General features: G+C 39.8%; 1 long non-coding RNA gene across 1 annotated transcript; it reads right to left on the bottom strand.

Annotated features, from left to right (window-relative positions):
• Nucleotides 1-223: 223 nt before the first annotated feature.
• LOC129647837 (uncharacterized) lies at nucleotides 224-13,958 on the bottom strand. Its single transcript, XR_008712534.1, has 2 exons — nucleotides 13,711-13,958; nucleotides 224-1,173 (listed from the first exon to the last, which is right to left on the bottom strand). It is a non-coding gene; the product is annotated as an uncharacterized LOC129647837 (long non-coding RNA).
• Between the last annotated feature and the right edge of the window lie 1,268 nt (nucleotides 13,959-15,226).

Here is a 15,226-nt window from a genome sequence, read left to right as displayed (position 1 = left end):
AGGGAAGTCTTGGAGTCTGATGGACTCAAGTTATCATGGCGTCTGACTCTCTCCTTCTACAAGTGAGTAACCTGATGCCAGAGATGCTCCAAGGACCTGACCCATGTGGCTTAGCTGGTGGAGCCTGAGCCCGCCCAGTACTTTGCTCTGCACTCTGTTCTCTCCTACTTCTCATCCATAAGATACATAAACATCAAAATAAAGTCAACCATGAACTCATTCATTTACTCTCTATTCAAAGTAGCACACCTTTATTTAGAATCTTTACAAATCTCAAATATTATACAATTGTAAATAATAACTAAATATTGTAGTGAGGTGCATTTCAACAATGATTTTACTTAAACTAGTTATAGAGGTATAGAAATCTGTTAGAAATGTCTGAATCATAAAGAAATTATAACATTTTACCAAATTCTGAATGTTCTTTGTAACTGACCAAACAACCTAATTATGTATAAACCTCCAGTTCCCTTTATTGCAACATATGAATACATGGTACATGGATCTTTTTGTGATCCATGTTTTTCTCACGCATGAGGTCTTGAGTCCCAGTGGTCATGCACTGTGATTTCTTCATCAAGGATAATCAGAAAGAAAAGTGTTAATTTTGGTGAGAAATAAATAAACGATGTGAAATTGTTACAGCAAAGTTGAGTATTTTGCACTGAAATCATAGAAAACAGAAAAGAGGCCAAGGGTAAATTTTATTTTATAACAGAACTTAAGATCCACCCTCTTAAAACATTAAGTGTACAGTACGGTGTTATTCATTATAGGTATGACATTGTACAATGGACCTCTAAAAGGCATTCTTGCTTAAAGGAAACGTTATGCCTATTGGGAACAAAGTTCTAAATCTTCTCCTAAAAAGAGTGTTCGGAGGAAGGGAACTGATGAGCAGAGTGCAGACAGAGCCAAGGCTCTGAAATCCCTTGTGTTGGGGAGACTTGAGGAAGCCCGCTTACCTCTTCTAAGCAAGTTCAGTGCAAGTTAACTGAAGCACTCAAGCGTTCCGCCTCACCAGTCTTCCCTGGCCCACTGTGTTTCCGGAGAACTGCATTAACGTCCCCAGTGGTAAGATCACATTGGCCATTTGTGTGGAGAGCAGATGCAGAGAAAGTGCCTTTTAGCACGCTCATTGTCAGCAGCAAAGCAAAATGATTGTCAAGCCTGTCATGAAAACAGCAGGGGAGAAAAATCCTGAAAAAGTTATAGCAAACAAGGGAGAGAAATGGAAATTAAATGGATATACAGTACCGTGAAGATGTGTAAAAATGTCTTTAGCAAGACAGAGCACTACGAAAGGTGCCATGTTTTATCTCAGTGAGTGTATTTAGTCATTGCCTAGTCCTTTGTGGACTGTCTTTTAACCTCAGAGCCCCATACTCTACTTATTTTTATTCAAGTCTTTAAATTCCTCAATAGTAAATTAGCAAATTTCCTTACTCTGTTTCTCGTGTCTTTCAGAAAACTTGCCTTCCTCTTAAAGGAAACAGATGCACATTTACACACTCATTCAGACACACTCATACTCACCCACAACTAAGAAAGATCGAGAGTATCAATAACAAATCTGGATAATTAAAAAAATACCAAAATCTTCATGCTGATGGCTCATCTGTTTCCACGATCTGAAGTGAGATGTGATCCAAGCAACCTGCTGACCAGGTGGCCAGTTTAATGGACTGGTAATAGTTTTAACTACCTCTTTAGTTTGAAAGACATAGGAGTAATGCTGGTGTTAAGCCCCTCAGAGGCATAGACCCAAATGGGCTAGTTATCTCAGGGAGAAAAAGGAAATTAGTTCATAAACTTAGAAAGCCAAGCCATCTGATGGAGTGGAAAACACAGCACACTGGAGGTACAGACCTGAAAATAATTTTCCTTTCTGCCCCTCCTTAGTTTTGGGACTTTGGGTAAGTTATTTACACTCTCTGAACTTTCATTCCTTTACTTGCAAAGTTAAGAAAATAATGCCTACTTCACAGCACTGTGGTGAGGATGAAATGAAATTATGTTTATGGAAAGCAGCTTGTGTGCTATAAATTGCTAGATAGATATTATTCTAACGGCTAAAACTCCAAACCTCTGTCAGGTTGTAATCTGAAAAGTGATAACCACTTTCTGTTTATACTAAAAAACAAATGTGAATGAATGACTTTCCATTGTAAGCAAAAGAGATCCACACTGGTCATCTAAAAACCTCCCTGCCATCTCCACCCCAGTAAGGCCTGCTTGTTCAGAATACTAGAATACTGGCTGGTGAAAGGTTACCAAAACTCCTTCTCAGGAGAGCTTTCTTTGCATGAGATCATCCCACTCTTAAGGGGGTAAAGAAGAGCTGAACCATCTCTTTGGAAACAAGATAGACAAAGTGAAAATTTCCATGTCAAAGGCATATTCAGAAATACCACTGGTCTCATACATTTGACACTAATAACTATGCTGACGGTAAGAGTAACAACTTCCAGCTATCAAGAACTTCCTACATTGAGCATCTCGATTAGCAAGACTTTATGCAATAAACTGTGGAAAATTCTTAAAGAGCTGGGAATACCAGACCACCTGACCTGCCTCTTGAGAAATCTGTATGCAGGTCAGAAAGCAACAGTTAGACCTGGACATGGAACAACAGACTGGTTCCAAATAGGAAAAGGAGTACATCAAGGTTGTATATTGTCACCTTGCTTATTTAACTTATATGCAGAGTACATCATGAGAAATGCTGGGCTGGAGGAAGCACAAGCTGGAATCAAGATTGCCAGGAGAAATATCAATAACCACAGATATGCAGATGACACCACCCTTATGGCAGAAAGTGAAGAAGAACTAAAGAGCTTCTTGATGAAAGTGAAAGAGGAGAGTGGAAAAGTTGGCTTAAAGCTCAACAGTAAGAAAACTAAGATCATGGCATCTGGTCCCATCATTTCATTGCAAATAGAGGTGGAAACAGTGGCTGACTTTATTTTTCTGGGCTCCAAAATCACTGCAGATGGTGATTGCAGCCATGAAATTAAAAGATGCTTACTCCTTGGAAGGAAAGTTATGACCAACCTAGACACTGTATTAAAAAGCAGTGACATTACTTTGTCAACAAAGGTCCATCTTAGCCAAGGCTACAGTTTTTCCAGTGGTCGTGTGTGGATGTGAGAGTTGGAATATAAAGAAAGCTGAGCACAGAAGAATTGATGCTTTTGAACTGTGGTGTTGGAGAAGACTCTTGAGAGTCCCTTGGACTGCAAGGAGATCCAACCAGTCCATCCTAAAGGAAATCAGTCCTGGGTTTTCATTGGAAGGACTGATGTTGAAGCTGAAACTCCAATACTTTGGCCACCTGATGTGAAGAGCTGATTTGAAAAGACGCTGATGCTGGGAAAGATGGAAGGCAGGAGGAGAAGAGGATGCCAGAGGATGAGATGGTTGGATGGCATCACTGATTCAATGGACATGGGTTTGGGTGGACTCTGAGAGTTGGTAATGGACAGAGAGGCCTGGCATGCTGTGGTTCATGGGGTCGCAAAGAGTCGGACACGACTGAGCGACTGAACTGCACTGACTGATGCATTTATCTGGGCTTCCCAGGTGGCGTTAGTGGTAAAGAACCCACCTGCAAAAGACATAAGAGACATGAGTTCGATCCCTGGGTTGGGGAGATCCCTTAGAGGGGGGCTTGCAACCCACTCCAGTATTCTTGCCCGCAGGATCCCATGGACAGAGGAGCCTAGTGGGTTGTAATCCTAGGGTCACACAGTCGGACATGACTGAAGTGAGTAACCACGCATGCATTCATATATCTGAATTTCTCACAATCCCCTTCTTGTGTGTGCAAGGCAGGAATTATTTTTTTCTGTTCTGCCCACGAGAAAACGGAAGCTCCAGTAATCCTACAGAATGCATCAGAAGGGACACCTCTAGTAGCAGAGTTACGAATTGAGCCCAAATGTATCTGACTACAAAATTTGTTCTCCATTAAGCCAAACTACTTATATTATTTTCCTGTCCCTGTGTAACCAAATATCACAAACTGAGGAGCTTAAAGCAATACACATTATCTCCCAATTTCCATGGGTCAGGATCCTGGACATAGCTTAGCTGGATCCTCTGTTCAGGGTCTCACTAAGCTACATGCAAGATATTGACCAGGGAGTGCTCTCATCCACAAGGTTGACTAGGGAACTCCATCAAAGCAGCAAGGAGCTCCTCTCACTTCAGGTAGTGTCCAGTCCCTGTTTTAAGGGATCTTGCCTGATTAAGTCATGCCCATTCAGAATAATCTTCCTTTGGATTAACTCAAAATCAACTGAATAGGATCTTAATTAAGTCTGCTATACTCTCTTGGGTAGGAACAACTCACAAGTTCACCCATTCTCTAGGAAAGAAGATTATACAAGGCATGAACTTCGTGGGACCAGGATCGAAGGGCCATCTTAGAATTCTGCTTACCACACGACCTCCCTTGAGCTGTGGTTATAGGAGACATAGTCACAAAGAACGCAAGCCTAGCACAGAAAGAGAACAGCTTGTTCTGCTCTGTCTTAGTATTTTCCTGTGGTGTCATAGATAGCCCCATGCTAAACCACTAGAAGCAGAAAATTGCCTCTGGTGTATATTCTAAGTTCTAGATCTGCAAGAACAGATCTTCTAGACCTTGGCTACATGCTAGAATCATCTAGGGAGATTTTGAAACAAAAAATTCTCTCCCAGAGAGCTTGATTTAATTGGTCTTGAGTAGGACGTGGGCATTTGTTTTTATCCTTGTTTGGGGTGGGGGGAAGGGGGAAGCGTTTTTTGTTTGTTTCTTTTCTTTAAGCTTTTTACTTATTATTTATTTTGACATTTGAATCTTTAATTCATTAAGAATTAATTTGGTATGTGTTTTCTGGTGAGAAGCTATTTTTTTCCAGCTTGCCAACTGTTCCAGCAGTAGTTTTGAATAATGTATCCTTTTCTTAATAACTTGTAATGCACCTCTATCTTATGTTATAATTTTATAACTGTAACAAGAAGGATTTACTACTGTTCTTTTTTCCCTCTTTCCTTTCAACTTCTCAGAATTCTCTAGTGTGAAGTCAAGTTAAAAATGCCTGATCAGAAGAAAGTAGCAAGATATATTCAAAGACCTGAAAGGAAAAAGCCTGCAGCATAAGATACCCAGCAAGATTATTGCTTAGAATAGAAGGAGGGATAAAGGATTTCTCAGACACACAAAAACTAAAAGAATAGAGAAATACCAAACCTATCTTAAGAGAAATATTGAAAGATATTCTCTAAACAGAAAAGAAACAAGAATCTGCAGGAAAGAAAAAATAACAACTGCAAAATAAATCACTTAAATAAGCCATTGCACAGATGTTTTTTAAATTTTAAAAATTTTGTGAAAGTGATTATAACTACAATGAACAACAAAAGGACAAATATAAAGATGTAAAAGAGGATATCAAAATCACAAAATGAGGGGGAGGAGAGTAAGGCAGTATAGTTTTTGTTTTTTTTTTTAAGAATGTGTTTAAGCTTATATGACTACCAGTCTAAAGCAAATAGATACAGTAATGGGTTAACATATTTGAAAAATAGGGTAACCACAAACTAAAAACATACAATAGATTCACAAACACCAAAAAGAAGAGAACACAGTATAATACAAAAGAAAGCCATCAAACCACAAAAGGAAAAACAAAAAGAAAGGAACAGAGTAGAAAAGCAAAATAAACCAGATAACAAAGTTTAAAAATGGCAACAAATACATATATATCAATAATTATCTTAAATCTCAATGGACTAAATGCAGCAATCCAAAAACACAGAGTGTCAGATTGGATTAAAAAAAAAAGTCTACAATATGCTGCTTATAAGAAGCACACTTTAGGGCTAAGGACACACATAGATTGAAAGTGAGAGCATGGAAACATATATTTAATGCAAACAAAAATGACAAGAAAGCAGGGATAGCAATACTCCTATCAGATAGTTCAGTTCAGTTCGGTCACTCACTCGTGTCTGACTCTTTGCCACCCCATGAATCGCAGCACGCCAGGCCTCACTGTCCATCACAAACTCCTGGAGTTCACCCAGACTCAAGTACATCGAGTCAGTGATGCCATCCAGCCATCTCATCCTCTGTCGTCCCCTTCTCCTCCTGCCCTCAATCCCTCCCAGCATCAGAGTCTTTTCCAATGAGTCAGCTTTTCGCATGAGGTGGCCAAAGTACTGGAGTTTCAGCTTCAGCATCATTCCCTCCAAAGAAAACCCAGGGCTGATCTCCTTCAGAATGGACTGGTTGGATCTCCTTGCAGTCCAAGGGACTCTCAAGAGTCTTCTCCAACACCACAGTTCAAAAGCATCAATTCTTCAGCTCTAAGCCTTCTTCACAGTCCAATTCTCACATCCATATGTGACCACAGGAAAAACCATAGCCTTGCCTAGACGGACCTTTGTTGGCAAAGTAATGTATCTGCTTCTCAATATGCTGTCTAGGTTGGTCATAACTTTCCTTCCAAGGAGTAAGCATCTTTTAATTTCATGGCTGCAGTCACCATCTGCAGTGATTTTGGAGCCCCCCAAAAATAAAGTCTGACACTGTTTCCACTGTTTCCCCATCTATTTCCCATGAAGTGATGGAACCGGATGCCATGATCTTCGTTTTCTGAATGTTGAGCTTTAAGCCAACTTTTTCACTCTCCACTTTCACTTTCATCAAGAGACTTTTAGTTCCTCTTCACTTTCTGCCATAAGGGTGGTGTCATCTGCATATCTGAGGTTATTGATATTTCTCCCGGCAATCTTGATTCCAGCTTGTGTTTCTTCCAGTCCAGCATTTCTCATGATGTACTCTGCATATAAGTTAAATAAACAAGGTGACAATATACAGCCTTGACGTACTCCTTTTCCTATTTGGAACCAGTCTGCTGTTCCGTGTCCAGGTCTAACTGTTGCTTCCTGACCTGCATATAGGTTTCTTAAGAGGCAGATCAGGTGGTCTGGTATTCTCATCTCTTTCAGAATTTTCCACAGTTTATTGTGATCCACACGGTCAAAGGCTTTGGCATACTCAATAAAGCAGAAATAGATGTTTTTCTGGAACTCTCTTCCTTTTTCCATGATCCAGTGGATGTTGGCAATTTGATCTCTGGTTCCTCTGCCTTTTCTAAAACCAGCTTGAACATCAGGAAGTTCATAGTTCACGTATTGCTTAAGCCTGGCTTGGAGAATTTTGAGCATTACTTTACTAGCGTGTGAGATGAGTGCAATTGTGCAGTAGTTTGAGCATTCTTTAGCATTGCCTTTCTTTGGGATTGGAATGAAAACTGACCATTTCCAGTCCTGTGGCCACTGTTGAGTTTTCCAAATTTGCTGGCATATTGAGTGCAGAACTTTCACAGCATCATCTTTCAGGATTTGAAATAGCTCAGCTGGAATTCCATCACCTCCACTAGCTTTGTTCGTAGTGATGCTTTCTAAGGCCCACTTGACTTCACATTCCAGGATGTCTGGCTCTAGGTCAGTGATCACACTATCGTCATTATCTGGGTTGTGAAGATCTTTTTTGTACAGTTCTTCTGTGTATTCTTGCCACCTCTTCTTAATATCTTCTGCTTCTGTTAGGTCCATACCATTTCTGTCCTTTATCGAGCCCATCTTTGCATGAAATGTTCCCTTGGTATCTCTAATTTTCTTGAAGAGATCTCTAGTCTTTCCCCTTCTGTTGTTTTCCTCTATTTCTTTGCATTGATCACTGAGGAAGGCTTTCTTATCTCTTCTTGCCATTCTTTGGAACTCTGCATTCAGATGTTTATATCTTTCCTTTTCTCCTCTGCTTTTCACTTCTCTTCTTTTCATAGCTATTTGTAAGGCCTCCCCAGACAGCCATTTTGCTTTTCTGCATTTCTTTTCCATGGGGATGGTCTTGATCCCTGTCTCCTGTACAGTGTCACGAACCTCATTCCATAGTTCATCAGGCACTCTATCTATCAGATCTAGGCCCTTAAATCTATTTCTCACTTCCACTGTATAATCATAAGGGATTTGATTTAGGTCATACCTGAATGGTCTAGTGGTTTTCCCTACTTTCTTCAATTTAAGTCTGAATTTGGTAATAAGGAGTTCATGATCTGAGCCACAGTCAGCCCCAGTCTTGTTTTTGTTGACTGTATAGAGCTTCTCCATCTTTGGCTGCAAAGAACATAATCAATCTGATTTCGGTGTTGACCATCTAGTGATGTCCATGTGTAGAGTCTTCTCTCGTGTTGTTGAAAGAGGGTGTTTGCTATGACCAGTGCATTTTCTTGGCAAAACTCTATTAGTCTTTGCCCTGCTTCATTCTGTGTTCTAAGGCCAAATTTGCCTCTTACTCCAGGTGTTTCTTGACTTCCTACTTTTGCATTCCAGTCCCCTATTATGAAAAGGACATCTTTTTTGGGTGTTAGTTCTAAAAGGTCTTGTAGGTCTTCATAGAACTGTTCAACTTCAGCTTCTTCAGCATTACTGGTTGGGGCATAGACTTGGATTACTGTGATATTGAACGGTTTGCCTTGGAAACGAACAGAGATCATTCTGTCGTTTTTGAGATTGCATCCAAGTACTGCATTTCGGACTCTTTTGTTGACCATGATGGCTACTCCATTTCTTCTGAGGGATTCCTGCCTGCAGTAGTAGATATAATGGCCATCTGAGTTAAATTCACCCATTCCAGTCCATTTGAATTTGCTGATTCCTAAAATGTCGACATTCACGCTTGCTGTCTCCTGTTTGACCACTTCCAATTTGCCTCGATTCATGGACCTGACATTCCAGGTTCCTATGCAATATTGCTCTTTACAGCATCAGACCTTGCTTCTATCACCAGTCACATCCACAGCTGGGTATTCTTTTTGCTTTGGCTCTATCCCTTCATTCTTTCTGGAGTTATTTCTCCACTGATCTCCAGTAGCATATTGGGCACCTACTGACCTGGGGAGTTCCTCTTTCAGTATCCTATCATTTTGCCTTTTCATACTGTTCATGGGGTTCTCAAGGCAAGAATACTGAAGTGGTTTGCCATTCCCTTCTCCAGTGGACCACATTCTGTCAGATCTGTCCACCATGACCCACCCGTGTTTGGTTGCCCCACGGGCATGGCTTAGTTTCAATGAGTTAGACAAGGCTGTGGTCCTAGTGTGATTAGATTGACTAGTTGTCTGTGAGTATGGTTTCAGTGTGTTTGCCCTCTGGTGCCCTCTTGCAACGCCTACCATCTTACTTGGGTTTCTCTTACCTTGGGCGTGGGATATCTCTTCACGGCTGCTCCAGCAAAGCGCATCCGCTGCTTCTTACCTTGGATGAGGGGTATCTCAACAAAAGCAATAAAGAAGGATACTATACAATGATAGAAGGATCAATACAAGAAGAGGATATTACCCTCATTAACATATATGCATGCAATGTAGGAGCACCTAAATACCTAAAACAATTACTACCAGACATAAAGGGAGAAATTGAAGTGAACAAAATAACAGTAGGAGAATTTACCACCCCACTGACATCAATGGACAGATCTTCCAGACAGGAAATCAGTAAGGTAACAGAGATCTTAACTGAAACAGTAGAACTGTTAGACTTAATTGTACTTTCAGGATATTATGTCCAAAAAACCCAGAATACACATTCTTTTCAAGTTCACATGGAATATTCTTTAGAATAGATCACCTACTATGACACAAAACAAGCCTTAACAAATTTAAGAGGATAAGAATTATTTCAAACATCTTTTCTGGCCACAATAGCACGAAACTAGAAAAGAATACCTGGTCATTAACAGTGATCTACAAGGTGTGCTGTGTTCACCCCAAAGCTATGCGGATGACAATATATGTAAATGTGAGAAGAAAACCTTTAAACATCAATAAAAATGTATTTTTTTTAATTTAAAAATACAGAGAAGACTTTGACTTCTAGTTTCTGATCTGACATGTAAAGACCTGAATGTCACTGCCATCTTCACAATAAGAAAAATCAGAACAAACCAAAAATCAACCAATTTTCTTAAACCTATCAGAGAATTGAAGTCACAGAGTAAATCACTGCCTCAATCTGGAGAGACAAGTGGATACAGAGAATTACAGAGGTGCCAGTGCTTAGGAACAGAAGCCTACAGTTGGAACCATAAAGCAAGATAAATATCAACAACAACAACAACAAAATTCACATAGGAACATCACATTCAAACTGGAAAATCAAAGACACAAAGGAAATCTTGAAAGAAGCCAGAGAGAAAAACACACAAAATGAAACACCTTACCTACAGAGGAATATGAGTAAAAATTACAAACAGTTCAAGCACAAAGAGAATGTAGTGGAATAAAATGTTGAAAGAAAAAAATCACCAATCTCAAATTCTGTATCCAGCAAAATTATACTTCAAAAGGAAGGAGAAATAAAGACTAGACTTTCTTAAACAAACAAAAATGGAGGGAATTTGTTACCAAGACCTGCTTCACAAAGAATGTAAAAAAGTTCTACAGCGAGAAGGAGAACTGTATAGGTCAGAAACTCACATATATCTGAAAGGAAGGAAGAGTATTAGAGAAGAAATAAATGAAGACAAAATAAAATCTTTTATTTTTAGATCTTAATTGACCTAACAAATAACAACATGTTCAAAATAGTCATACCAATAATATATTCAGTAATTGTAGCTTATGGATAATTGAAATAAATGACAGCATTGTTTTAAGCGATGGAAAGAAGAATTGGAAATATTCTGTCATTATCAAGTAAGTCCTTGCCCTACCCATGATGTGGAATAGTGTCCTTTGAAATTTATTAGCTCTAAATATATATCACAAATTCTAGGGCAATCACTAAAAAAAAAAAAAAATGTTAGAAGCTTCAAAGTTGAATTAAAAAACAAGACTCAAATATGCATTGCTTATAGGAAGACTTACTGATGTTTAATATTGATGAAAAACATACATATAATTCAAATATATAAATATTAAAGGTATATATATACTCAATCTTTTTTACAGATGGAACTGATCAATCTAAAATGTTTGAATGCTACTGATCTACAGTAGAAGCACTTCTGAAATCTTAATGTGACTGGAAATCACCTGGGGACTTGATTACAATACAGATTCTGGATTAGTGGATCTAGAATGGGGCTGATATTTTATATTTAAGAAAAAACCCAAGGGTACCAATACAGGCATTCCTCAGGCCTCACTGTGGGCAGCAAGGGTACAAAGAACACATTCTAGACCCCAATAACTGTGTTTGGGTTGCACATAGGAAAGGAACCAAAGACCTGCATTATTGAGGGGTTATTCCCCTCCTTGCAAGGACAATGTATACATGTGTACTAGAGTACATATTTTTTTAAAGATCTATTGGGACAAAAAGAAGCAATAATGGATCTAAATGGGAACTTTAAAAAAGTGAAAGAAAAAGAAAGGAGAAAGGAAAAAGAGGAAAACAAGGACAGAAGAAAGGAGAAGAGAATTAGAAATGGAGAAAGGATAAAGGGGCTAATTTTAGTAAGCAAACATTTTGGCTCTAGGGTCACGAATCAGAAAAAGTTATCAGAAAATTAAAGAAACTTATGGAGATAAATGATTAGTGTCTCATATTAAAAGCTTTACACATGGCTTAGTCGGTAAAGCATCTGCCCGCAATGCAGGAGGCCTGGGTTCAATTCCTGGGTGGGGAAGTTCCCCTAGAGAAGGGAATGGCAACCCACTCCAGTATTCTTGCCTGGAGAATTCCATGGACAGAGGAGCCTGGCAGGCTACAGTTCATGGGCTCGCAAGAGTCCAACATGACTTAGCACTATCTTCCTTTCTTTCACATTAAAATTTGCTCAGATCATTTTAAAACTTATGATTACATGATGATGAATATTTTGAAATATGGGTCTCCAGAGCAGTCTATCATTTTATACTTTCTATTTTTATGGCTATTAAGGAAATCTTGTGATGGGATCTATACAATGCAGGTGTAGTAGAGGATCAGGTCATATCAACATCCTTAATTCTTGGACTGCAAGAAGATCCAACCAATCCATCCTAAAGGAGATCAGTCCTGAATATTCATTGGAAGGACCGATACTGAAGCTGAAACTCCAATACTTTGGCCACCTGATGCAAAGAACTGACTCATTGGAAAAGACCCTGATGAAGGGAAAGATTGAAGGCAGGAGAAGGGGGTGACAGAGGATGAGATGGTTGAATGGCATCACTGACTCAATGGACATGAGTTTGAGTAAACTCCGGGAGTTGGTGATGGACAGGGAGGCCTGGTGTGCTGCAGTCCATGGGGTCGCCAAGAGCTGGACATGACTGAGCGACTGAACTGAACTGAATTCTTGGAAGAGTATTTCAGAGAACAAAATGGGATGATCTCATGATAACCTGAATTTATACTAAGCAAGTTGGTTCAAGATCAACCTATATGGAGGGAAAGAAAGGAATACAGGCCATGATGCTGTGACATCTTCCTGACCAAAGCAAATGCTGAAGAGAATTTGAAGAGTACTTTTACAAGTAAATAAGTAAAAGGAGTAAATAAGTAAAAGGACAAATAAATTATTGTGAGAACAGAGATAAATTTACCAATTTGGAAAGGATCATAGCATTTACTTGAACTACTTCCACTCTTCTTGTATACCCCTCTATAGGCTCTGCCCTGGTTTCTGTTCTCCCCAATCCGTTCATCAACTTTCTACTGAAAGTTCTAAATTCACATGTCCTCCCAACTTCAAAAATCCAAAGACAATGCCCAGCAATTCCAACTGACTTTTTGGCAACATCTAACTTTGGTGTCACTAAATCAATCAACCAATCAATCAATCAAAATAAATAGGCTTTGAGGAGAAGGGGCGGGTGGTCTACATACTCTGGGTCTCCTCCCACATACCTGACAACAGTTCAGTCTCCTCCCCTTCATCTCTTCTTTCAATCAACTTTTGAAATGTCTAAATGCATCTCTCTTAAAATATGGTGCCCAGAGGTCAATGGTATAGTGACTATGCTATAACCCATGTGAGGTCTGAACAAAGGAAAGTACAGTGGAAATAATCATTATCACTCTGGTTGACACTCTAAGAAAGAAAGAATTTAAATGCAGAGAGAACTAGAGAGAAGAGTGTCAGAGTTTCTGCTCCACACATTCAAAATTCTGTACAAAAAAATTTATCTAAGCCCCCTTTCCCCAAGTCAAGCCCATCTAAGTACAAAATCTTAATATTATAATATGTTATAGAGATAAATGTCTTTATATATTTTTAATCAAACTGCTTTTTGAAAAGAAAACTAGCTACATGGGAAAAATGATGTGTGAATTATTGATTGCAAAACATCCTATAATTTCTTGGCAACTTCTACCAATAAATTACTATCCACAGAAAAAGCAAAAACTAAAGTTATTACTTACTCCCTAGGTATCTTGCATAGTTCATTAGATTAAGTGGGTGGACTATCAGTGAGGCTGGAGAGTATGGTAGGTGAGGGCTACAATAAGCAGTTGGCTCCTATGACATCTATCTCTGTATTGACTCAGATATTTGGCCTTGAGCAATTAAATCCCTTCTTGGCTTCCTCTCCTCATCTGTAAAATGAGCCTGTTGGATTCCGTGCTCTCTAAGTTCTGTTTTACGTACGTGATCAGCCTGGCCATAATTTCCCTTCCCAAAACATCCCATGGTCTTTATAATCACCTTTGTCTCCTCAGTCTTACCTTTTGAGAGTCCATTCACCTTCCTACCAGGACCCGCTCTCTCTGGATCTAGCTTTTTCATTTCATTTTCTTCCTGGAACCAGTCTATGGCTTGCATATAAGCTCTCCTCACCTACAGCACACCGACTTGAAAGGAGAAAGAAACTGCATTAGCAACTGGCATTGTCACATGAAAGGACATGTAAAACACAGATCGTCTATAACTGGGCGTGAGATCAGTCCTGTGTTGCTGACTTCCACTGGATTCCTTGGGAAAGTCATGAATGCAGTCTGGAGATTGGTCCCCGAGGGCAGTGACCTGTCACCAGGCCTCATGGGAGCACAGGACCCGCTGTGCTAACTTGGCTCCACCTCTGCTTTAAAAATAGATTCCGTCCTATCTGTGGGCTCCTTTCCTTCCAAGCTGCCTGGGCAACTTCAGCTTATCTTCCCCATCCTTTCAGCTGCCTAAGAAAGTGGAGAAACTTGTTTTTCCTGATGTTCTTTGGGGCCCCTTGACCTTGCCTTTGATTCATTCTCTGGACCCCTTTTAGAGGAGAGGTCAGAACTATCTTGCTTCTCACTTAAGTGCTCAGTTTCCAGTTTTCTTCTCTATTGAGTGAAGGCCTGCAGGTCAAGCCTAAGGAGTAGTATGGAGAGGAATGTGGATCTTCCGTCCCTAAGGACTGGCCGTTGCCCTGTCCCGCTGAACTTCACCACCCAGCCATATACACAGAGAGAACCCCCAGACAGAAGGATGCTTGCAATTTATTCCACCTGTTTCTCTCCACTTCTATCAACTCTAACCCTTTTATGAAACTCTCTGGAGAAGAGATTCTCATCACCTCCTCCAGTTATCTATTTCTGCCCTCAATACCGGAAATTCATATATTTATCTATATCTGCCAGGATTTACCCAAGTAACGCTTTTCTGAGAATAAACAGAACGTAAAGAGTGCCACTTTATGGGGAAAAAAGAGGGGAGGAGGGGTTCCTTTCATTTTGAAGCTGATAATGAAGGAAACCAAAGGTAATGTTCAGCTGTTTATCCAAAATGTTATCTAATTTATTCACATCTTTCTGGCATTTAGATTAGCATGAAAATCTGTCTTCTGAAAAGTTCAAAAACAATCTGCTTTGAGATAAACCCTTCCTGTTTTCAGTAAATGACTGTTGTAGCTTTAAGAAGGGCAGTCTCACCATCCTTCTCAAACCAAATTTCTCTCTTATATTCCAAGACCTCAAGAAGCTGAGCCAGTACAGATAAGCCACTGGGGTTTGTGCAGTATATATTCTGGGAGTCCTGTCAGGCACAGATCAGCACTGTACTCACAGGTTCCCAACTCACATTTGCTGCTTGGGTGGTGGTTACACCCTTAGAGCAAGGCTTCTCAAGCAGGGATGATCCTGTCCCCCAGCACACATATGGGAATGTCTGGATCTATTTTTCGTCATTCCAAGTGGTGTGGAGGGTAGTACTACTAGAATCTAGTGGATTAAGACTTTGGTGCTGTTCAGTCACTCGGTCACGTTCAAC

This window comes from Bubalus kerabau, chromosome 3, assembly GCF_029407905.1.
Source record: "Bubalus kerabau isolate K-KA32 ecotype Philippines breed swamp buffalo chromosome 3, PCC_UOA_SB_1v2, whole genome shotgun sequence".
NCBI classification, from domain to species: domain Eukaryota; kingdom Metazoa; phylum Chordata; class Mammalia; order Artiodactyla; family Bovidae; genus Bubalus; species Bubalus kerabau.
Note: the sequence above shows the minus strand (reverse complement) of the source record. Positions and strands in the feature narration are given on the sequence as shown.